Source organism: Astatotilapia calliptera, chromosome 14 (genome assembly GCF_964374335.1).
Source record: "Astatotilapia calliptera chromosome 14, fAstCal68.1, whole genome shotgun sequence".
In the NCBI taxonomy this organism is placed as follows: Eukaryota; Metazoa; Chordata; class Actinopteri; order Cichliformes; family Cichlidae; genus Astatotilapia; species Astatotilapia calliptera.
Window position 1 is genome coordinate 38,665,140 of NC_137435.1, and position 23,333 is coordinate 38,688,472.

Below are 23,333 nucleotides of genomic sequence, written 5' to 3' on the forward strand. Positions count from 1 at the left end.
GAGTATGCAAGCGAGGGAGCCAAGGTTGAGTAATGAGTCCAGTGCAACGATTTGGCGACAACTGAGGAAACAGGATAGGAAACAGGAATGTAGCCAGAATGAAATCAGCCTGGCTGCATTCAGGTGTGTAGTTCGGTAGCCGGTGTATAATTAACAATGGGCTAGACTAAACTGGTGTAAGTTGTCAGGTGGACTAATAAAGCAATGTAGCTGATAGTGTGAAGCACCCAGATACTCCAGATTACATAAATAGTAAAATGTTGTGTCAAGTGGTGTAACTAAAGCGTAGTTGTTTGTGAAGAACGTGCAACATTTGAGTTTAAAAGTAAATCATATCAAAGATATAATCATGCTAGAGACAACAATGTTTTTTAAAGCTGTCATTTCTAAACAGTTAATGCACCAACTTTGTGAAAGCCCTAATGTGTGACACCTTAATAACTGTATTTGCATCTGTTGCTGCTTCCTGTATTTTTGAATTAAACAACCATGAGGTACAGAAATTAAAACAAAACACATCTCTGTTTATTTCTGTTCCAACCCACGGTCTGCTTTTCACGGAGCACGTCATCACTTTGTCCATTTTTACTTTTTTTTTTTTTGTCCTAAAACAAGCCGAGCCCACCAGCATTCTGAATGAACAGTATGATGACCAGGTCCGCGTCGACCTCATTGATAAACTCTTGATTCCAAATGTGCTCTGCCCAATCATAGGCATTGGTTGCTACCGACAACAAGAAATAAAGCAGGGCTGAACCATTTTCTAATAGGGGAGGGAGGATAACGCTATGCAATATATTCATTTTTTAGAATTTATATTCAACGTTAATTGCAGCTAGGCTCAAAGTGTTAATGCTAGCTTATTTTAATAAACAACATGTCATATGCAAACAACTAGGGTGTGGCAAAGATTATTTTAGGGTGGCACATGCCCACCCCATGCCACCCTTGTAGATCCACCCCTGTCAGTACTGAACTTGCTGTCTCAGAAAGTGAAAACCAAACTAGAGCTCAAAGTGGACCTAGAACAAGGCTGAAAATAACAGGCATAAACACTGAGTTTGTTCTTAGAAAATCTTTCTGTATTTACAGGTTTGAACAGACAAGCAGGTACAGACAGAGTGCTTATATACACAGCAGCACAAGATGTTAAAATGAGTGCTAAAACTATACGGTATTTACAGATGGACTACAGCGGAAAGTACAGACTAAGAACAAGTTTTATCACAAAACGTCTGGTACTCTACACAGTATCACAAATTCAATGAGCTGTACAGTTAAAAACCAAAAAATGGCAAATCTACATGAAATCCAATGTTTCTCCAATCGAGAGGCACTGAATTAAAATGTATTTACATTATATATACATGTTATAGTGTATAAGCATGTATGTTTTCATACATATATAGCTACCTGTGGTGCAAAAGCAGCAAAAGAAATTAGAATGTATGGAATTGAATACTACAAAGAAAAAAAATGTTTGTGCTAAATGGGCTGACTGACAAAAAGGTTACACCATACATAACTAATATACTGGCAAAAACAAAGATTGAGCCCAAGGAAGTAATGTTTGCTCAAAGTCCTAACGGTCCTAACGGTTACGTCAGTCATTTAAAAGAAAAAAGAAAAAAAGAGATTGTCAATAATACTTCAAGTTCATGCAAAGATATAAACCATTTTAAAAAAAAAGAAAAAAAAGAAGAACTTTTCCCTGTTGACCAACCAGCTGTGCAGCTTTCCCTTCATCATGACACAGAAGGTGCAAAATAAGAGGGAGGGCGGGGCTTCCTGTGCGGATTATGGAACAGAGTTAGAACGCAGTACGGGCACTTGGTGGGGAGGTACAGTCTCAGAGTCAGCCTCATCCTGGTTGGAAAAGCCGCTTGTTGTGGCAGTGCTGGGTGGTGGTGGTGTGGAGGTGTTAGCGGTGGTGCTGAGGGTGGTGCTGATGACACTGCTGCTGCTGGTGGTGGTGCTTGTGCAACTGGCAGCAGGTGTAGTGGCCTGCTCCTCTTTGGGCTGCTTACTGGCAAACTCAGTGATGCTAAAGACAAATTGGAGGCAGCCCAGTTTGATGTAGCTGCCATGGTGGAGCAGGGCCGTGCCCTCCCAGCCCGCCCCACTGCCTCCAATTAGGCTGGAGCTACTCGCTTTGCAGCTACAAGACGGCTCAGCACCACCCTGACGTTGGCTACTCATCACTCCTCCTACTGGCAACAACCCCACCATGGAGTTGGCTCCCTCGTCCTCTTCCCGTTTCTTACTGCGACCTACGCAAAGAAGAAATGCAGCAGGTCTGAGAAAGACGTCTGTACAGACTAGTGTCACAGTAAACTCCATTAATGTGGAGACAATGCAACCATGAAAAGATTTCACTGATTACATTTTATCCACAAAATAAAAATGAACACTTTGTTTTGAAAATGAGACTAAAATCATGTGGAAAGCTGAACTCTGGCAAACATGTTTTACACTCATCATCTATAAACAGTTTCAGAGAAATTTGATTTAATGCTGTTTCACACTGCAGCTCTTTACTAATCAAACATCTGTCCAAATGATCTTTAATAACAGATTAAGACTGGAAGCTTTATGTGATACAGCAACATTCAGACTTTACATAACGTGGTCTGCCACAGAACAAGTATATCTGACTGTAGGGCTGCTCAATTAATCGAATTTTAATCACGATTACGATCTGGGCTTTCAACGATCATTAAAAATGACTGAGCCGATTATTAGCCCCTCCCTCATTTATCCGCGACACCTTAAAGGCCGGTCCGTGAAAATATTGTCGGGCATAAACCGTCCGTGGCGCAAAAAAGGTTGGAGACCGCTGATTAAGAGGACCCGAGGGAAGCCCGGAAAGCTAAGCAGAAGTTATTTGGAGAGGAGAGTGACTGCCGCTGGTTGAAAAGAGAGGTAAAAAAACTTCAGTGGTGTTGCACACTATTTTATATTATTTTTTAAAGTCATTGTTAACCCTTTAAAGCCGGTCAGAGCAGCACGCTCCGTGTTGTGTAACTATTTTTAAATCCCTGTAGAACCGGAACCGTGTAAGCTAGCGCAATAATTTGTTTTGCATATGAAACCGGAGGAGTTGTACTTACATCTGATGCCATCAGCTTGTCCTCGGTCACGGTTTCCTTCCACATAAAGCTTTGCAAAAACTGCATAAAAAGCTCTTGCAGGAACAAAAACATAATATTCCAGAAACACGCTTTGCCGATCTGATCAGCTGTTCATAACACTTCCCACAGTGAAACAGACGTCAGCGCGAACGATCGCATGTCCGCCATTTCCTGCCCGAAACCGGTAGTGACGTCATTTTCGCGGAAATTGTAGTTTTTTATTTGTAGGCCTTAAAAGCCTATACTGGTCATGTTTGACCTTTCTGAATAGTTGCTGGGATGCTTAGAACTCGAATTGCACAGCTGGAAATAGTTTATTTTGATGCACCTGCTGTTTTCTTTGCAAATTTGCATCATAGGATTGTTTTTTCGTTTTTCCTGCAGTATATAAAAATTGGTGTATCTCCAAAATAAAACTATGAAGACACTCAAAATAAATTTCCTGTTGTTGTAAACTATTTTTTGCAACTTTTTTGTATTTAAAGTTTTGAGGGATAAACCTCTTAAATTTCTCCAAGTAGAAATACATGTAAAAAAACAAAAAAACAAAAACGATTTTCAATTTTTTTGTAGTTTATTGCACTTTTTTGCAATTTATGTAGTTACTATGGACTTAATGCATACATATTATTAAAATATGGGCTATAACAGTTGCATAGCAAATTGAAATGCTCCCACAAACGGCACTACAACATGTAAAAAAAATAATATAAGCTCTGGCGGACTTGGTTCTATAGTAGGTCTTAAAGGGTTAAATAAATATCGTCAAATAATCGCGATCTCAATTTCAGTGAAAATAATCGTGATTATCATTTTTGCCATAATCGAGCAGCCCTATCTGACTGCTCATTTTACACTTTATTTATTTACCTTTCTCATTGCTACAATGCCACATGCACCAAGTTTACCACTGTACTGTACGTTTACTGCATCCTTACTTTTACTTTGAAATTGCAATAGCTAATAATAAGCCAGCCCGTTCTTTCCCATTTGGTGTTTTCTCTACCAGCAGGCTCGCTGGCTAGATCGCCATTATGGATGGAGATGAACTCCAACACCAAACTCATGGTTTGTTTTTTTCCTGCACTTCAAGCTGGCACTCTAACCAGAACCTACAACAGACGGAGAACTGGTTCTCTACTCAAACTAATTACATGTACCCATTAAGAATGACAAATGTGACCTTGACCACAATTTGGATGAAGAACACTAAAAGCTGACCAATACTGCAGGAGCAGTGTCAGCGTAACAAACAGCACACTGACATTAAGCACATGGGGGGGGGGGGGGGGTACACTTCCTGAAATTCTAGCCAAACTAAAACTGATTCTTTTCAGTATTAGAGTATAAATTAAAGTATTCCTGTAATTTACAGACGCAATGATGTTATGATTTCTTCACAATTAAAATTTTAACTATTTTAACCAGAACACATACAGATGAGTGGCTAAGTGGAAGAAGATGGATGGATATTCATAAAAGGTTCATACAAAATCTATGAGTGACGACCTCATCAGCAGTCCAAGTCAAACTGGGCACACAGACCTGGGTTCCTTCAAGCCAATCCAAACAGATGACGGAGATGTACTTACGAATGATTCCTTGGACTTTGGCTACCAGGCCACCGGGTGGACATGGTGAGGTCTTCTCAGAGAAATCGCACGAGTACAGGACATTATCCACTGTGGTGCCATGCTCGCTATAGTTCAGAAGCTCATAATGCTTGGTATTCTGAAGGACGACAAACACACACACACAATTTACATCTTGGTCACTAACAACCACAGGAGTGCTCTGCAGAGTGATGTAGTTTAATAGCCTCACCTCGTCATAGAAAATACAGGCATGTTTCCCCGATACGTAGTTGCAGTGACCGTAGTTTGTAAGGCACACATCCATGTCAGCACCTTAGAGAAACAGTTAAAGACTTAAACACCCTTTCCCACAACACAAAGAATACAGATTTGCAACATGGATTTTTTTTCTGCAATATTGACGTGTCAAAATGTATTTTAATGACCTGCACTCCAATGTGACATATTGTGTTTTTGTTCAGTAGTTTTTATTCCACATGGTCCTGTTGTGACCCTCACAGGTCTAAGAACTTACTTTCACAGACAACTTGCTTAAAATACTCCGATTTAAAGATGACGGTACCAACTATCACTCAACCTGACTAATGATGCAGAGATTGTGAGCTAGTACAGGCTCAGTACATTATTATATTATACTCTGTCGTGTACTGCTGCCTGTCGTACAGAAGTACAGTCATGGTTAAAAGGATACCTTCTGTCAAGGTTTACATATTGGGACAAAATAAAAATCATCTTGTTTTTAGCAGGTCTTGAAATTAAGTCTTGATATATAACCTCAGATGAACTATAAAATATGACATTACTGTCATGTATTTGACAAAACTAAGCCAAAATGCAGAATTAGTGTATGAAGCACTAAGCAAACCCTTGTTGCTTCCATAGAAATAAAGATGACAAGTAGCAGGTACATACTGCTGATCAAACACAACTGATTAACTGATTATCAGCACGAGTGACCACCTCTATAAACTCAGAAGCATTCTGGTGTGTGTCGACATAATGCCAAAGAGGAAAGATGTCTTAAAGAATAAATGAGTGCTGCATGTCAGTATCTGAAGTTGCATGAAGCCAGTCCCAAACACGCTCATAATTCTACCATGAGAAAGATTATTCACTATTCAAGTGGAAAACATGCAAGACAACTGCAAAACATTCCCAGGAGTTAAAGTCCAAAAACAGTCACCAAGGATCAGGCAGTGCAATGACTCCAAGCACGTCAGCAAATCTGTCTGGTGGTTCTGCAAGCTGATGAATGATGGGGTGTTGTTAGTTTTTCCACACACTGCTTCTGCTTCACTTCCCAGTTTTATATCTGTAGGAGTGATTAGCTCAGAGCCAAGACACCAAACCAGGGGCCGTGGTACACCTGCTGTGTTGGCAGCTTTGTGTGTCACCAGTAAGACCATCACACAGCTATATCCATTCATGCTAGCTGCTACGGTGCATGTACGTGCTGCAGTATTCTTCTGAACAATAGGTGTTGCCCGTCCTCCAAATCAGCGCTGGTATAGAAGGAGAAGAAGTCAAAGTTGGAAGCCGAGGAATTTTAAAGTTTTTGCCAAGTTTCAAAGTTTCAACATCTCCCTCTGTGAAACCTGTGAACCTCTAAACTTCTGTACTGATATGATGTTAGGATGCCATTAAAAACAGACTTTAACCCAGCTGCAGCAGCAATGCAACAACACACCAGATTATAAAAATGGAGAAGTGCATGACCAGCAGAGATGACAGCTTACAACATGTAACATCAACTTTGCTGTACGGTGACATTTGCCAGGCACCACACAGCAGGTATGATGGGGCCCTACCTATGTTCTACTTCGGTCTTATTAAACTTTAGTCACGAGGCAAGAATATAACCTAAATCAAACATGATTAACTGGAGTTTGGTGAACTGGTAAAAAAAAACTACGTGAGAGCAGCTTTAATGCTGTTCTCCTACGTGAACCTTTCCCCATCACAGGTGAAACCTAAGAGTGGCTCAGAGCCAGGGCACAGAATGCAGCAGGGTCAAAGTCACAGCGACTGAATGTCCTACCTGATCCTATGTGTAACGTCCTATAGCACATGCTGACAGCTGCTCCTCTTCCTGTCAGAGGGTAAAAGACCGCTCTGGCTTGCACCTTTTTCTGACCTGGGAGGAGGAGAGTGTAGGTTTTAATAATTCGAACAAAACAGCAATCAAACAGCAGAAAAACTGACTTCTTGACAAGTAAACAGACTAAACTGTAGTGCAAAGGTATCTTACTGTTTGGGTGGGGTGCTGAGGTTTTTGGGGTAGTGCTGGTGGTGGGGGGAGGTTGAGTGCTGGCCACTTTGGGAGCAAAGAGCTGCTGGATCCTCTGATAGGCCAAGAGCTTGATCATCTCTGCATCCAGTTTGTCCAGCTCGATCAATGTGCACAAAAACACAAACACACACAACCGCTAGAAGCTAATTACATCTTCGTGTGTTTCATAGCAGAACACAGCAATACGAAGGCTCTTAAACTGTCACATGTGGCCGCAGAGTGACAAACTCACCCCCATCCTCCTCTTTTCCATCCTTCATGCAGCTGGACAGGTTGGTGATGGAGGGCAGTGTGTTGGGCAGCAGTGAGTCCGTCAGTGCAGGAGCAGCCTTTATGTCTGAGGGACAGGAGAGGAAAAAAGAGACAAATTGATGAGATGAGATAAAAGAAGGACCAGAAAAAAGACAGTTTTTGATAGTTCACTATAAAGGAAAAAAGTGCACAGGAACTATTACTGAGATAGAAGGCAAAGCAAGTTGTATCTGAATAACTTTTTTTTCTTCATAACTCAGTAACTGAAAATAAAATGTGCTCTTAAATGGCCATGTATCCTTTTGGTAAATGGGGCTGCACGACACAAAATATGCAAGAAAACTGTTAGCACCATCGATTATGTCAGCAGTGAGTATTCAATTAATAGCAACAGTAAACATTCAAAAGAGAGAAAACTCAGGTCTTTTAAAATGAACGTTTCATTTGTTTCCACTTTAGAAAATGCTTGTTTTGATAGTTTAACAATACACAGTATCTGCCAAAAGAGCTCAACTCTTTCACTGTATTTACATCCCATATCACAATCACATTTCCACTTTCTTGAAGAAACATTTTCCTAAAGACAAAAACTGATAAATTATTAAAAGTAGAAGTAACAGAATCACAATTTTAAGTGATCTGCCAAATAAAATAAGCTATGCATCCTAGACTGAGGCATGAAATAAAAAGGCCTTCTTCCCATCTGCTTGGAGCTCTTTCTTACATTATAAGGGGAAAAAAAAGAGTTCTGACAGTATTGCATCTCCTGGATGAAGCAGAGTTGGTCAGTGTGCACGCGTGTGAATGCATGTGTGTTAAAGTGTGCGAGTGAATGTGTGTAAGCCTTCAAACAAGCATGTAGTGGCTGCAGTGAAGAAAGGTGAGCATATAACCATTCTCAGTTCTGAGGCCTTCTCTGTGCTTTAATGCAAAACAGACGTTATGAAAGTGGAGATGTTAATACTAATAATAATTCAGCCTAACAGCATGACTATTAACACAATTTCTTAAAGTTAAAAATGTATTTATATTAATTTAAATATGCAAAATAATGTTGCTATAGCCTCAAATTAAATGTTCTCTCATGCACACCATGGCCCCCGTTACATGTATAATGAGGAGAGAGTAACATAATGATTACTTGAGTATATTATTACTATTATTATCATCATTATTATTATTAGCTGTATAAAGTGATACATTTAGACTGCAGCTTTGACATTTCTGATGTGTACCTGGAGTAGGTGCTGATCCAAACTTTACTGTGTCGTGCTCCTGGCTGCCTCTAGATGGTGCATCTGTGAAGGAACTGCTGGTGATTGAGGAGGGCTTTTCATCGGTGCTCACACACTCCTCCTGGGGCTCTGTCTGGCTCCTGTGGTTCTGTTGGCCACTGTGGGGCCATATCGTGGGGGCAGTGGGGCAGTTCTGTTGGGCACATGCATTTACAGTGCTCTCGGGTTCCTTCTTAACCGTTTCTGTTCCTATGTGGTTCACCAGTCCAGGGGCAGAAGCTGATGCCGTTCTCCCAGCCTTCAGTCTGTTCTGTAGCTCAGCCTGCCTGCAGGAATCTGAGGCACTGTTACAGTCTACAGGTCCATTGGCTCTGGGAGGCTGAACCAATTCCAGAGGCCCATTAGGTTTCCTACAGTTCTGACATGGTGTCACGGTGCATTTGCAAAGAACTAGCCCTGATGGGCTGTCCTTGGAAAGAGAGGCCCCCTGGGAGTCACTGGGTGTACTGCAAGCTTTAGAGCAGAGGTCAGGGGAAGAAGTCCTTTCTAATGAGGCCTGAGTTTTCATGTCTTCTGATGCTCCACTTGATTGTGTATTTGCTTTCTGCTCAAAGTGCCACTCTGTTGATGAGGCCTTCTGTTTGATGGATAGGTGTCGCATGATACTGCACTGGAGAGCGATGACATCCTGAAGCCACTGTTCAACACAACACATGTATGTTTTTATAAAGAAGCAACCAGCAGTTCTGTTGAGAGGCCCTCCCCTTCATCAAGGATTCATTTATATCACACAAACAAACAGATACCAGAATTTATCTTTTGCTGCAATTTTCAATTAATTACTCAAAGCTCTACAGTCTGTGAAAAAAACAGACTTTCTAATGCAACTGTTGCAAAGTGCCGTGAAGCAGTTGGTTCAGCTTTCAGAACTTCTGAAACTGAATTTTCTGTTACTTTCTGATAAACACAGTACACAGGATGTGTCAGTGTTTCACTCATCTACACCAAAAATCTAACTCTCTAAAAACTTCTTGTCCAAACTCTCATCCAATCATCCAAAATGAAAAGGAAAGCGATCAATCATCCTTAACCTCCTAGGACCTGGTGTCCACATATGTGAACATCACATTTTGGGTTGGCTAGACCAAAATACTAAATGTTGCTCTACAAAGGCCTGATTTCCACATGCGAGGACGTTATACTGCCACTGTTCTATTGAAATTTAAATCGAATGTCCTCATATGTGGATCTCATTTTTCTCAGAAACAAACATCAGGTAAAAAATAAAATCTGATAATTCTTTGGTTTTACATTCATCAGGTCCCAATCAGCCCAAATAGCAAAGAGAAATTAAAAATGCATGCCATGAAAGAGTTTGGGTCTTAGGAGGTTACGCTGCTCTCCTATTAATCTCACATCCTATTACATCAGATGACACAGATTGTAGCACACAAAAGCCTGTTTTGAGGGAACTATCATTACAATCTGACTTAAAGAACATGTTAGGCAGCTGCTGGTTTCTCTTGTGCCTACCTCCTGCTGCTCAGCCTCTGTGGTGAAATGCTTTGTGGGCTGATGGTCAGGAATGCCACTACAAACCAGCTCCAGCTGGCGCACCCCTGCAGGAAGCAGCATGGGCGGAGGATTCTGGTACTGGGACTTGATGGCATCTGGCACCTGAATAAAAACACTGACTGTTAGAGACATTTTTTTTTTTTTTTTTGCCTGTCCCGTTTGGCTCTTTTGCATCAGAATTGTTGTCTAAAGGCAAACAAAGATGCCCAACGGATTTACTTTACCAAACTGACCATCCCAGCCTTGCCGTAATGGTCCATTTGATTCACCTTTTATTGTTTATTTTATTTTCACTTACTGAATACGGGACAGACTTGACTGGGGGAAAGAAGGGGAGAAAGAAAGAGGGAAAGAGAAACAGCTGAGAAGAGGGACGGGGGAGAAGGGCAAAAGACAAAAACCAACAGAACGGGCAGAGAAAAAAAAAATGCATCTATCGATCACCTGGATCACCTGCTGAGAAAGAAAAAAGAAAGCAAGCAGAAGAGAACAAGAGTAATAGAATAAACAACATCACAATGATATATGGGAATATGACAGTAAATACTAAATGTTAAACATTATTGTGCAGCACATAAGATCAACAGAACACAGTGTGCTTTGAGGTAGGAGCCAAAAAGGGTGTAGTTTGTGGGTGTGATCACCCGTGTGTACACCTGTGAGCATGGACGCGCTTGTTTTTTGTTTTTTTAAAAGGTTCCTTCATGTAATGATCTGCTAGAGGGTGTGGGGGGGCCACAGCCCCGTCCTCCAGGGCGTGAAGCAGGTGTGGAGGAGATCAAAACTCCAGACATCCAGAGGCCCCCAGAACACAAGAGACCAAGGAAGACCAACAGAGGGGCAGCTGCGCCACTGTCCCAGAAAGAGCTGAGGAGAGTCCCAGACGAGGGCTCACTCAGCAGCCGCGGAGCAGAAGCCAGGGGGAGTTGCAGTGATGCGCCCGTGAGCTCCGCTGGCAGCCAGCTGCGCCTGAGTGACCGAGCCCCAGGCCGAGAGGCCGGGGGCACCCCACCTCCGAAGTGGCCCGAGCGAGCCCCAGGCTCCAGGCCCCGATAAGCGGCCACCAAGGAGTGAGCCGGTGTGTACCTGGACGCCCATCCCCGGACACAAAGAACCACCAACGCACCGATGTCTGAGGGGGTCCGCCACTGGCAGGGGAAGTGGTGGTAGGGGGAGATAGGCCTCCAAACCTTGGAGGGCCTGAGATGTCCCCAGAGAGGTGGCGCCTGACACCCAACCTGACATATAGACACAGACATACAGGCACACACAGACACAAACATCCATTCCCACCCTCATGCTCTCATATGCACTTACTCCACACTCAACCAACGTGGAGACAGACATAAAGAGACGCTGTACACACGATCACACTCCCCAAGCGTACTCTACAAACCGGGTCTAGGTACCCTTGCCCCTGGAGGGGGGAACTGCACCCAGACCCAGGCGGTGTTTCCCTTTTCCCTGCGGTGGGGGGAGGCAGACCGCCCCGACTCCGCAGCAGCAGGAAGGCTCCACACTCCAGACCGCAGTCGGACGGCCAACTCCTCCTCCTAGCCCCCCCGCTCCAGCAGGTCGCAGAGAATGGGGGTGAGAGAAGACTCCAAACCTCCCTCCACCCGCTCATTGTAGTGTTGATGCATGTGTGTTCTAAGGTGCATTTAAAACCCAGGAGGGCATGGAGCTACCTGCCAGAGAGCAGCAGGTAAGCGCATGGTCCCTCCTGCTAGCCCTCAATGTCTACGTGTATTTAAAATTGAGAGGTGGGCAACGATGCCAGGGGTGGGGTGTACACCCTGATGGTACTTTGGACTCCGTGTATCGTGCCCACCCCCAAGATCCTATATGTATGTGTAATGAGAGTGTGAGTAATGTGAATGTCTAAGTTGTGGGATAAAATTGAGGCAGAGGCAGCCAGAAGGGGACAGAGGGGGGGGGGGGGGGGGGGGTAGCCTCCTCTGCACCCTGGTGACATACCCCTACTCCAAGGCCCTGCATGTGTGGGTGGTTGTGGTGGAGCGGGAAGAGGGAGGCAGCTGGAGATGGGGAGGGAAGGAAGGGAGGGGCAAGTGACCCCTCCCTGGGGCGAGCTCCCCCGCTGACCCCAGTAGGCACCCCCATACTCCGCGACCCGCCAGGGAAAGGGGGCCCAGGCCCATCCAGACTGGGCCCAGTGCAGCAGCGCCACCCGGCCCCACAGAGCCCGGGACAGTCCACCCAACCCCACCACAGAGAAAACTGCACCCACCCCACCATCCACTCATCTTCCAGACTACATAAGACAATAAACACCCAGGCTGAGATCTTCCTCCACCTCTCCTGTATCTCCCCCTCCTGCAGAGGGAGCTCCTGAGGAGAGGAAAGCTCCTGCAAGATGTGACAATCTCCCCCACCAGTTGAAGAGCCCCCCAGGTGGCTCGACGCACCGGCGGCACCCTGCTCCAGGGCTGGGCCCCCATGCACCCACCCGCCCACAACCCCGGCAACACACCAACCAGGACCCAAGCCCCCGAGGCCCGGTCCGGGTCCCAGCCCAGAGACGGAGCGCCCCCAGAACCTCACGCCCATCCCGGACCCACCCAGGGGCAGCCAGGCTACCAGGTCAGTAACCCACGTCCGTCAGCACAGACCCTCCCCTAGCCCCGCTGCATGCAGCCGCGAGGAAACAGTCACCTGAGAGCCAACAGAGCCCCTAACAGGACATGACCGCTACCCCGGGTTGAGCCCCCCAAGGAAGATGCCTCCGGGGAACCCCCCGACGCCCTAAGCCTGTCCCTACCCCCACACCAATCACAACAGTGAAGGCGGGACCAAACTATGACCCCCCACCCCCACTAGGTGATGGAGCTGATCAAAGGAGCCCAGAGCAATTGATCTGATGTGGTGGCAGAGGCTGTATCAAGACTAATGTAATCTAATAGATAATTTCTATATTGGTTAGAATTAAGATTGTTTTTATTTTTCCAGTTCATGAGGACTGTTTTCTTGGCTATGCATAGGGCAGTGAAAACCATATGGGCGATATTCTTTTCTGAAGTGACATTATCTAAGCTGCCCAACAAACACACTAAGGGGGAAGTTGGAATGTTACATTTCAGACACTTCGATAAGTCTTCACATATCTCGCGCCAAAACTTCTGAACTGGTGGACAGAACCAAAGAGCGTGGATATAATTGTCCGGTGAATTGGTTTGGCAGTGTGAGCAGTTGTTGGTAGACGTAAAGCCCATCTTGAACATCCGATGACCTGTATAGTGCACTCTATGTAATATTTTGTATTGAATTAATTGAAGACTGGGATTTCTAATTAGATGAAAGGTTTTTAAGCAAATCTGAGACCAGAAGTTTAGGTCTAAGTTAACTGATAAATCCGCTTCCCATTTTGCAATAGGAAGTGATATTGATTCATCTGTTTTAGAAAGCATTCTGTATATTTTGGATAGTAATTTGGGGGGTTTAAGAGTAAGAAATTGAACCACACTTGGTGTTAGAGACAATTTAACACTTTCTAGCAAATTAACCAGTACGTTCAGATGTGTCTAAACATAGCATCACTTCATATACAAGTGCACAACTGCTTAAATTTCAGAAGCTGAAAAAAAGACAGTATGTCAGTATCTAGGTAGAGCAGGGCGATATGACCAAAAATATTTCAATCAATCAATCAATCAATCAATCAATCTTTATTTATAAAGCACTTTTCATACAGAAAAAATGTAGCACAAAGTGCTTTACATAGTTAAAAGCAGCCCACCCCACCCTCCAACTCACTCCCCACACTCTCAATACACATATATCCCCCCACCCCCACCCACACACACATACACACACGCGCACACTTAAAGAGTAAAAATTGGGCTGGGCTCGCATGAGCCAAGTGAGGAAACATTATAACAGAGAGCCGTCTGCACCGGGAGCCGGTCACAGACCGCAGCCTCCGGGCTGGGCACACAGCAGGAGGGAGGCCAAGGAGCCCCCCAACCAGGCTGAGAGGACCCCAGAGACCCAGCAGCCACGGTCAATAACAGCCCCGGTGCAGAGAGCGCCCTCCGAGGAAACACTGGAGATATGACGCAATACGATATATACAGGGTAAAATGATAAAATAAATAACAACAGGATACAATATAAATATAAATATAAATAGAGTAAGAAGATTAAAAAATGAATAAGAATAAAATCAAAAAATATTAGGTAAATCCTAAATTAATAATAGAATAACAGGATAGAATAAATAAGCATAAAAAATAAATAAACGCTAAGTAAAAGCTAAATTAAAAAGGTGGGTCTTGAGCCTGTTCTTAAAACTTATCACAATATACATTTGAAAATTTGCGATAACTATATAATTGACACTAGACAAAACACTTTACAACTCCTCAACTTTATTAGTGCAAAGAAAACCCCATCAATGTATTTTCACTTAATCAAGCAGCTGTTTTTTATGTGCATTAAAGTTATATAAAAATGTAACAGTGCAAATGCAAATTCCTTGCTGACAGTTTAACCAAAAAGACATTTCCAGTGGAAATTGGCCGACATATCCTCAGCATAACCATGTATAATATCCACAAAACTTAAGAGGTTATACACACAGTGTACGGTAATATTATGTTGAAGCACAGTACATATCACTCCGCGAGGCTCCTGCCTACGACAGCCGTAACGCTCCGACAATCCATCAAGCAGTGCAGCTTCGTAGCTTAGCAAAGTTGTACTGAAACATTTGACAGATTTTCGAGCGCCGTGTACATAAAATCGTTTCGAGGTCAGTAAACACAACCAGAATTCATACATAAGGCGCACGGGATTATAAGGGGCACTGTCTATTTTGAGAAAAATCAAAGGATTGATTTTAAGTGTGCCGTATTTTCCAAAAAACACGGTAATAACGTCGGCCCGCTAGCATGCGCTACCAAAAATAGTGCTTTGTTGTGTATCTGAGGGACGAAAGCTAAACCAGTTCCACCACTGAAGTTGCAGCATTTTTACAAACCAGTTCTGGTTCATCCGTTTCATTTAACAATCCGCTTTCGCCCTTCTCATTCTGCGTCGCCGCCATGTGCGCATGTATCAGAATCAGAATCAGAATACTTTATTGATCCCTGGGGGAAATTATTTTTTGTTACAGTGCTCCATTTTAAACCAACATTAAGACAAGACAGACAATACGCTAACTAAGAATAGTACAATATATACATATATATACATACATACATACATACATAAGTCACTTATAAATAAATATTTGGAAAAGAAACATGTGTAGTTGTAGCAGCAAACAGTGTGTTAAGTGGATGCGTTGTACAGGGAGATGGCCACAGGCAGGAATGATTTCCTGTGTCGTTCAGTGGTGCTTTTCGGTAATCTCAGTCTCTCACTGAACGAGCTCCTGTGACTGACCAACATGTCATGGAGTGGGTGGGAGGTGTTATCCAACATTGTCTTTATCTTGGACAGCATCCGCCTCTCCGACACCACCTTGAGGGAGTCCAGCTCCATCCCCACAACATTGCTGGCCTTACGGATTAGTTTATTAAGTCTGTTGGCATCTGCGACCCTCAGCCTGCTCCCCCAGCATGCAACAGCATAGAGGATCGCACTGGCCACCACAGACTCATAGAAAATCCTCAGCATTTTCTGGCAGATGTTGAAGGACCTCAGTCGCCTCAAAAAATAGAGACGACTCTGGCCCTTCCTGTAAAGTGCTGTGGTGTTTTTAGCCCAGTCCAGTTTATTGTCAATGTGTACTCCAAGGTATTTATAGTCCTCCACAATGTCAACACTGACCCCCTGGATTGAAACAGGGGTCAAGTGTTTCCTGGTCTTCCTGAAGTCCACGATCAGTTCCTTGGTCTTTGCCACGTTGAGCTGCAGATGATTCTGCTCACACCACGTGACAAAGGAGTCGACCACAGCCCGGTACTCTGTCTCATCATCCCTGCTGATGCATCCAACCACCGCAGAGTCATCAGAAAACTTCTGAAGATGGCAGGTCTCTGTGCAGTGGCTGAAGTCTGTGGTGTAGAGGGTGAAGAGGAAGGGGGAGAGGACAGTCCCCTGTGGTGCCCCTGTGTTGCTAATCACCTTGTCAGACACACACTGTGGGAGACGTACATATTGTGGTCTTCCTGTCAGGTAATCAACAATCCAGGACACCAGAGAAGCATCCACCTGCATCGCTGCTAACTTATCACCCAGGAGGGTCGGCCTGATGGTGTTGAAAGCACTGGAAAAGTCAAAAAACATGACCCTCACAGTGCTCGCCGGCTGGTCCAGATGGGTGTAGACACGATTGAGCAGGTAGATGATGGTGTCCTCTGTTCCGAGACGAGGCTGATAAGCGAACTGAAGGGGATCCAGATGTGGTCTTACTATGGGTCGCAGCTGGTCCAAGATGAGCCTTTCCAGGGTCTTCATGATGTGGGAGGTCAATGCCACGGGCCTGTAATCCTGGGGGCCACTGGGACGAGGCGTCTTTGGTACAGGGACGAGGCATGATGTCTTCCACATCACTGGGACCCTCTGCAGACTCAGACTCAGCATAAACAGTTTATGAAAGACTCCACACAGCTGGGGGGCACAGGTCTTGAGGACAAGGGGACTCACTCCGTCTGGTCCAGCAGACTTGCCTGAGTGAAGTCTCCTCATTTGCATCTCAACCTGGTATTGAGTGAAGGTGATGGGTGGGGGAGGGGTGTCAGGAATCTCACAGGAGGCAACATGTGAAGAGAGAGTCTGGCACAGTGGTGTGGCTCTGGATTCCAGGCTGACTGCAGGTGAGGTTGTGGGGGTGGGAGCAGACACTGTGGTGTCGAATCTATTGAAAAACAGATTCAACTCGTCGGCTCTATTCTCACCTCCCTCAGCTCCCCTGCTGTTGGTTGGCCTGAATCCAGTGATGGTCTTCATGCCCCTCCACACCTCTCTCATGCTGTTCTGCTGGAGTTTCCACTCCAGCTTCCTCCTGTAATTGTCCTTAGCCTCTCTGATCTTGTCCTTTAGTAACACCTTGCACGTTGCCTGGCGGAAGGATCGGGGTTCAAGAGTGGTATGTTGGTCACATGTCCGTCCGCCAGGCAACGTAGTCCCGTACGAAGTAGCGCGAAAAACAAACTTCAAAGTAGCGCTACGCATTCAGCGGGAGGCGTGGATGATGAGCGGCGATAAACTTGCGAAAAGCAAGTTATGCTCAACTCCACCGGTGGATTCTGACAGCGTGGAAAAGTGTGAAAACATCCACGATCACCAACGGATTTTGAAGGGCTGGACTGCTGCATGATGGAGAGGACACTGCCACGGCCCTTCTGAGGGTGTTCGACTCTGACACTGACAACGAGGATTTCTTTGGTTTTGAAAGTGACAACGAAGGAGAGAAGCGGAGAGTGGATGACGAAGCCATCCTGAGCCTGTTTGTATCCGACACTGGAGGAGAGGACTTTGGTGGTTTTAGAGCGCAGGAAGAAGAGAAAGATGGTGAATGACTGACTTTTCTTCTTGTTAAAGCCGTGTCGCTGCACCTGAGCCTAAAAGGTAGGCTGAATCTATTTTTCTGGTGTGCTGTAGGTTACTGTTATGTACTACATGTGCAAATATGTACCCATAACTTGTTTTTCAAAATATTAATAAAAGGGGTGTGTCTCCAAACAGCCATCTCTTTCCTGACAATTCCCTTTGTGCATATTCTCTTACATATGATAAGTCAACATTGAAACACCTGCGGCTTTTAGTCAGGTGCGGCTAATGTATGTACAAAACAGGATTTTCCCCTGATTTTAGCTTGTGCGGCTAATATTCAGGTGCGCTTTGTAGTCCGGGAAATACGGTATATTATTAAAGCCATTCATTTCCTAGATCTCCACCTGTGTTCCAGTGGCCAAGAAAAAACGATTATATGAAATCCAACACACTGCACCGTCACACTGAGACGTACGTCTACCTTGATGGTTTTCTTGTTGCGCTGGTGAGTGGTGGTTGGGAGCATTTTGTCGATGTACTCTACGCAGGAAGTCCAACTTAACTGCGTGCTGGGACATCCTGTCCTGGAACTGATCGAAGAGCTGACAGCGGCTGGACAGGCTGAGGCTCCTCTGATTCAGCTGCATAGCAAACAAAAATATATCAATAAAAATTTACATCAATAAAAGGAAAGGGAAAGCAGCTTTAGCTTAGAATCAGCACAGTGCATCTTACTACTAAGTGCTCCACATGGTTTGGACACATCCATTTGCCGGCAGGTAAAGCTGTGAGTGGAGGATCCAGACAGTCCATGTGGAACAGGAGGGGACAGTAATCGCACTGGATCAATGGAGCCAACCTGCAACTCCTGAGAGACCAAATAAATAGAATTAGTACCTGCTGTCATCACTTCAGGGCTTCGTCTACCTCTTTGCACTGTGCTCCAGAACTCCTGACCTGTTGCATGAAAAGCAGATTTTGACTGGCAAAGGGACTAGACCATTGGGATCCAGTTCATGCTGAGGCCGCCTGAAGGGCTTTCCAAGCAGCTCTTCTTTTTTCCTCCGTTTACTGCTGCCTAGAAATCCAAACAAAAGAGCAACATTGAAGAAACAGTCTAAATTGCATATATAAAGAGGTATTTTAAACTTAGGGTGCTGAAAGAAATCATATTTTGGTAGTCATTATGACTGACTGACCTGGTAGTGCAGTGGTGCACGTGAGCTCACTCGGCAGCTGAAACTGAGTGGGGTTTCTCTCCATAGCAGCCGCTATTAGGAGCTGAAAGGGCCTCTTGAGGAGTCGCGGGGTCGGAGCAGAAACTGTAGAACTCTCGAGCTCTGCACCCTGAACTTCATCCTCAGGCTCTGCTGCCTCCTCCTCTCCATCGTTCTGCTCCTCTGAGGGGGTTGGGGTGGATGAAGTGTTGGAATTTGGAGTCCCAGGTCGGCTGATTGGCCTGCTGCTGGTTCTGCGGTCCAATAGTCGTACCTGGGCCACTCGTAGACCAGGGCCTGCAGCTCCGGCCCCTGGAGGAAGACCGTCAAGCTGCAGCCGGCCAGCGTTGAGCTGCAGCTCCACAGATGGAGAAGCAGAGCGCTTGGAGGAGGATTTCTCTGGCAGGTCGTTGGTCTGTTCAGACTTCTGTTCTGTACATAGACACATAAAAAAACCAAACACTGATTTAAAAAGCCACCTCTTGACCCTGCTGTCCTACCTAGTTAGAGGCGAATCGCCAAACTTCCTTTTATCTCAAAGATTCTTGAAAAAATAATTTTTAAAAAGCTAACAGATAATTTTCAGAGGAATGGCTTATTTGAACAGTTTCAGTCAGATTTCAGAGCTCATCACAGCACAGAAACAGCTTTAGTGAAGGTTACACATCATCTTCTCATGGCCTCAGTGCAACGTTCAAAACTTTTGACCGTAATATTTTATTAAAGCAATTAGAGCATCCTGTAGGTATTGATTTCTGCAGTGGTTTGTATCATATTTATCTAAGGTTAATTATGGATGTGCTAGGACCAATTCTGTTTACAATTTAAATGCAGTATCATCAGAAGGCATAGTATACATTTTCACTGCTATGCAGAGGACACCCAACTTTATTTATCTATGAAGCCAGATAACACACACCAATTAGTTAAACTGCAGGAATGTCTTAAAGACATAAAGACCTGGATGGCCTCTAATTTTCTGCTTCTAAATTCAGATCAAACTGAGGTTATTGTACTCGGCCCTGAAAAGCCTAGAAATATGGTATCTAACCAGACTCTTACTCTGGATGGCATTACCTTGGCCTCCAGTAACGCTGTGAGGAACCCTGGAGTCATTATTGACCAGGACATGTCCTTCAACGCACATATTAAACAAATATCTAGAACTGATTTCTTCCAATTCCAATCTTTGTGTAATATCTCTGAAATAAGAAATATCCTGTCTCAGAGTGACGCTGAAAAACTACTTCATGCATTTATTACTTCTAGGCTGGACTAGATGTTTTCTAATATTTTGGGACATCATTTTAGAGACAGAACATTACTTTTTACTTACCACATTGTTCATTCTCGCCAATGTCTGAGATGCAGAAGATGATAATTTACACTTTGCACTGTCTTCATGGATTATTGGTTCATTTTACGCAGATTACATAATAAAGTCAGTCTTGTAGTCCTTGCAGTCATATCAAACACACAGGCCAGCACCAAGAAATAAAGAAAAGTGCAAGACGCACTGAAAACGCTGACCTGTGTATCTCAATAAAAAAAAAAACCTATATACATATGTACAGAAATAACTCCTCAGACTAGCCACATCATGATGGTCTCTGTGTAAGATGGAGAGATGTTTCCAGCCTTTCCAGACACAGCGCAGACATGAGGAGTTAGAAAGTTTGCTCCAAAGCACGAGGAAACATCCATATGTAACATCCATATGTAACAGCCATGTTCCATATGTCCAGGAAAGGCTTCATTGCTGATCACAGCCGGAGACGTTTCCTTGGTGGAGTGGGGCTCCTGCTGCTGCTCTCCTCCTCTGCAGGCTTCCTCTTTGCACCCTGTGTAAACCTCTTCAGAAACTGGCAGAGCACCGACATGATTACTCTGCCGTCAGAGGTGTAGTCTGTAACTCTCCATCGATTTGTCATTTCCCTTTCCTCTGTGCAATACACAGTGGAAATGACTCTGGTGATGGTGTCGCCGTCGACATCCAGGGTGCAGACGCAGTTCCTCTGATCTGCCTTGAGGACAGAAAGATCTGCCTTCTCTGGAAGCAGAGGTGTGAGGAACCATGAATGGAGGTGGGACCCTGCAGGCAGCACCATTAAACCAGCTGGTGAGTTGGTAGGAGGAGATGGAGTGGTGTTCTCCAACTGGCTCTCTGGCACATGGGTGAAAGGTGTCGTCAGCAGCAGTTTGTTAAAGAATCCCCTGAAGGCAATATAAGGAAACGCCTTCGTCCCCGTAACCAGGTTGTGGTTTAATGAGAGGACCAGATTTTTCATAGAGTCCACATGGCTGGGGCTCAAAGGACGGTTCCTCAGGTTGGAGATTAACATCTGGCGTACGCTGACAGGACTCACCAGCTCAGCTACGAGAAAACAAAAAGATCATCTGTGTTAATCGTGACATAATCAGACAAATTACGGATTTAAATGTCAAAACATGGCTTTATATCATCATATGCTATTTCTACACACAGCAATGAGAGGCCCGCAGCAGCACTCTTTATGAAAGCCTTAAGATTGGTAGAAGGTGAGAAAAATGGTTTTGCACTGTAAATGACTAAATTTCATGTTTTAAACCAAAGATCACAGCACCAAACTCTGCTTGTTAGCATGTTTAAACAGTAAAAATGTCCTGCTGATAGAATTCATTTGCAAATTCACATTTTAGCTGCATGTAAATTAAAAATGTACAGCTCATAGTAAAGAATAACTTTGTGTGTTCTTGGTGACTGTGAACAACATTTCATGATAAATGAATGTCATCCATAATATTTGTGAATTATGGACACATTGCCAGTAAGGCTGCATAGAGTTTCAGTGATGTTTAATAATGAATTCATGTTCAGCACTTATTCTTATTTTATTTAAGCATCAGTCTGTTGGAAATAAAACAGCTAAAGTCAGGTGAGAAACCTCCAACCTGCTTATTGCATGCACACAGTTTCAATTTCTCACCGAGCACATAACATACATCTGGACACCTGTACAGACACGGCAATACACAATGCACTCACATAAATATGATATACTTAATTCAGCATCAGTAGCTATAACTGATTTTGCACATAATGCGTGCAAGATCAAATTTTGGCCACATCTCCGAGGACTCCCTAACCTCCCTCAAAATTTCCCAGCTTTATAAACGCAACGAGTGCCTCTGTGAACTCTCACAGCTCCATCATGCTTCTATACAGATTCGTAATTTATTAACTTTATCGTCTAATTCAGGGCCAGTTGCTAAAACATGTAAACTCAAACCCTCCACATACAAAAACAGGACTCCAGGATGACCGCACTGACGTCAGACGTCAGCCTACCGCAGGTTCTAATGACTGACGTCGTTTCCATGGCGCGTGCATTAAATTGAGTGTTTTTTTGTTTTTTAGCATTTTTCAAACCAAAATTGAAGTTTCTAAAGTTTGACATATTTCACCTGAAATGTTCACACTCATGAAATCTTCCTCACTTTAAAGTAATAAAAGGCCAGTCTAAGGTGTATTTGTTTGCTTAAATATTCTATTATACTTATTAGCTCACTAAGCTTTACCATAGCGCTCATCCAGAATACGGGTGACACCAATGGAGAGCAGGTACTGCTCACGCCATACTCCGCCGGAGCTCATTTTTGGGGTGTTTGAATCCTCGTTTCAAGCACTAGTTTTAAAACTTTGGAAACAAACAGATTTTCACAGCGCTATTAAACAAACCTCCTGCTCGCACTCTCATGTGAAAACCAAATTCGAACGTTGGCTTCTGCTTTTATACCTGCCGCGCTACACGTCATCCTCATCACCTTGACTCCCAGGGTCACGCAGGCGACGCGGAGTGATTCAGAATAAGTTTCCTATAATTATCAGATTTTTAAAAATAATAATTCTCATTTAGTTTCGCAGTTTCTAATCATAAGTATTTTAATTATTGAATATGTAATATGTAATGTTTTTTTGATCATGAATTCGTCTCTTTATAAACAACAAGTAACTGAAAGCCATAAAGAAAATTCATCACGTTAATTAAGTCTGCTTATTTCCTTTGTTAAAATGAACCGAGTTAGTCCCTCCGTTTAAAAAAAAATATTTAAAGAAAAGAAATCACATTTATTCGGGAAAAATAAATAAAAATATTCAAATGAATGAATAAAAAATTAATATATAAACAAACGAAACGTGTATAATAAAGTCGTTGTACTGTGAAATATGTCACTTTATTTAACTGTGCCTTTGATAAAAAAGGTTTCCCCTTTTCCCCGTTGTAGTTGTACAGAGTGAAATTCACCTGAAATTTGTTTCAAACTCTTGTGTACAGTGATTTATGCGCAATTTTTGAGGACTCTGACTTTAAACTATTTTACAAACGCGAATTTGAAACTTGAATAAATAGCGATCCCTTGAGCTTTTACAATAGCCTATGAAGCAGAGGTGGGACCAAGTCATTGTTTTGCAAGTCTCAAGTAAGTCTCAAGTCTTTATCCTCAAGTCTCAAGTCAAGTCTCAAGTAATGTCAGGCAAGTCAGAGTCGAGTCTCAAGTCACTGGTGTAAAAGTCCGAGTCAAGTCACAAGTCTGAAACT

The 23,333-nt window shown here is 43.8% G+C and overlaps 1 pseudogene across 1 annotated transcript; it reads right to left on the reverse strand.

The window, feature by feature from the left end:
• Nucleotides 1–1,060: 1,060 nt before the first annotated feature.
• Nucleotides 1,061–20,861, reverse strand: LOC113035741 (PHD finger protein 12-like; annotated as a pseudogene). Its single transcript, XR_013901194.1, has 13 exons — nucleotides 20,531–20,861; nucleotides 18,736–19,185; nucleotides 18,494–18,614; nucleotides 18,272–18,404; nucleotides 18,018–18,177; nucleotides 10,037–10,180; nucleotides 8,504–9,200; nucleotides 7,241–7,353; nucleotides 6,975–7,113; nucleotides 6,765–6,860; nucleotides 4,956–5,038; nucleotides 4,724–4,862; nucleotides 1,061–2,270 (listed from the first exon to the last, which is right to left on the reverse strand). The product of XR_013901194.1 is annotated as a PHD finger protein 12-like (transcript).
• Between the last annotated feature and the right edge of the window lie 2,472 nt (nucleotides 20,862–23,333).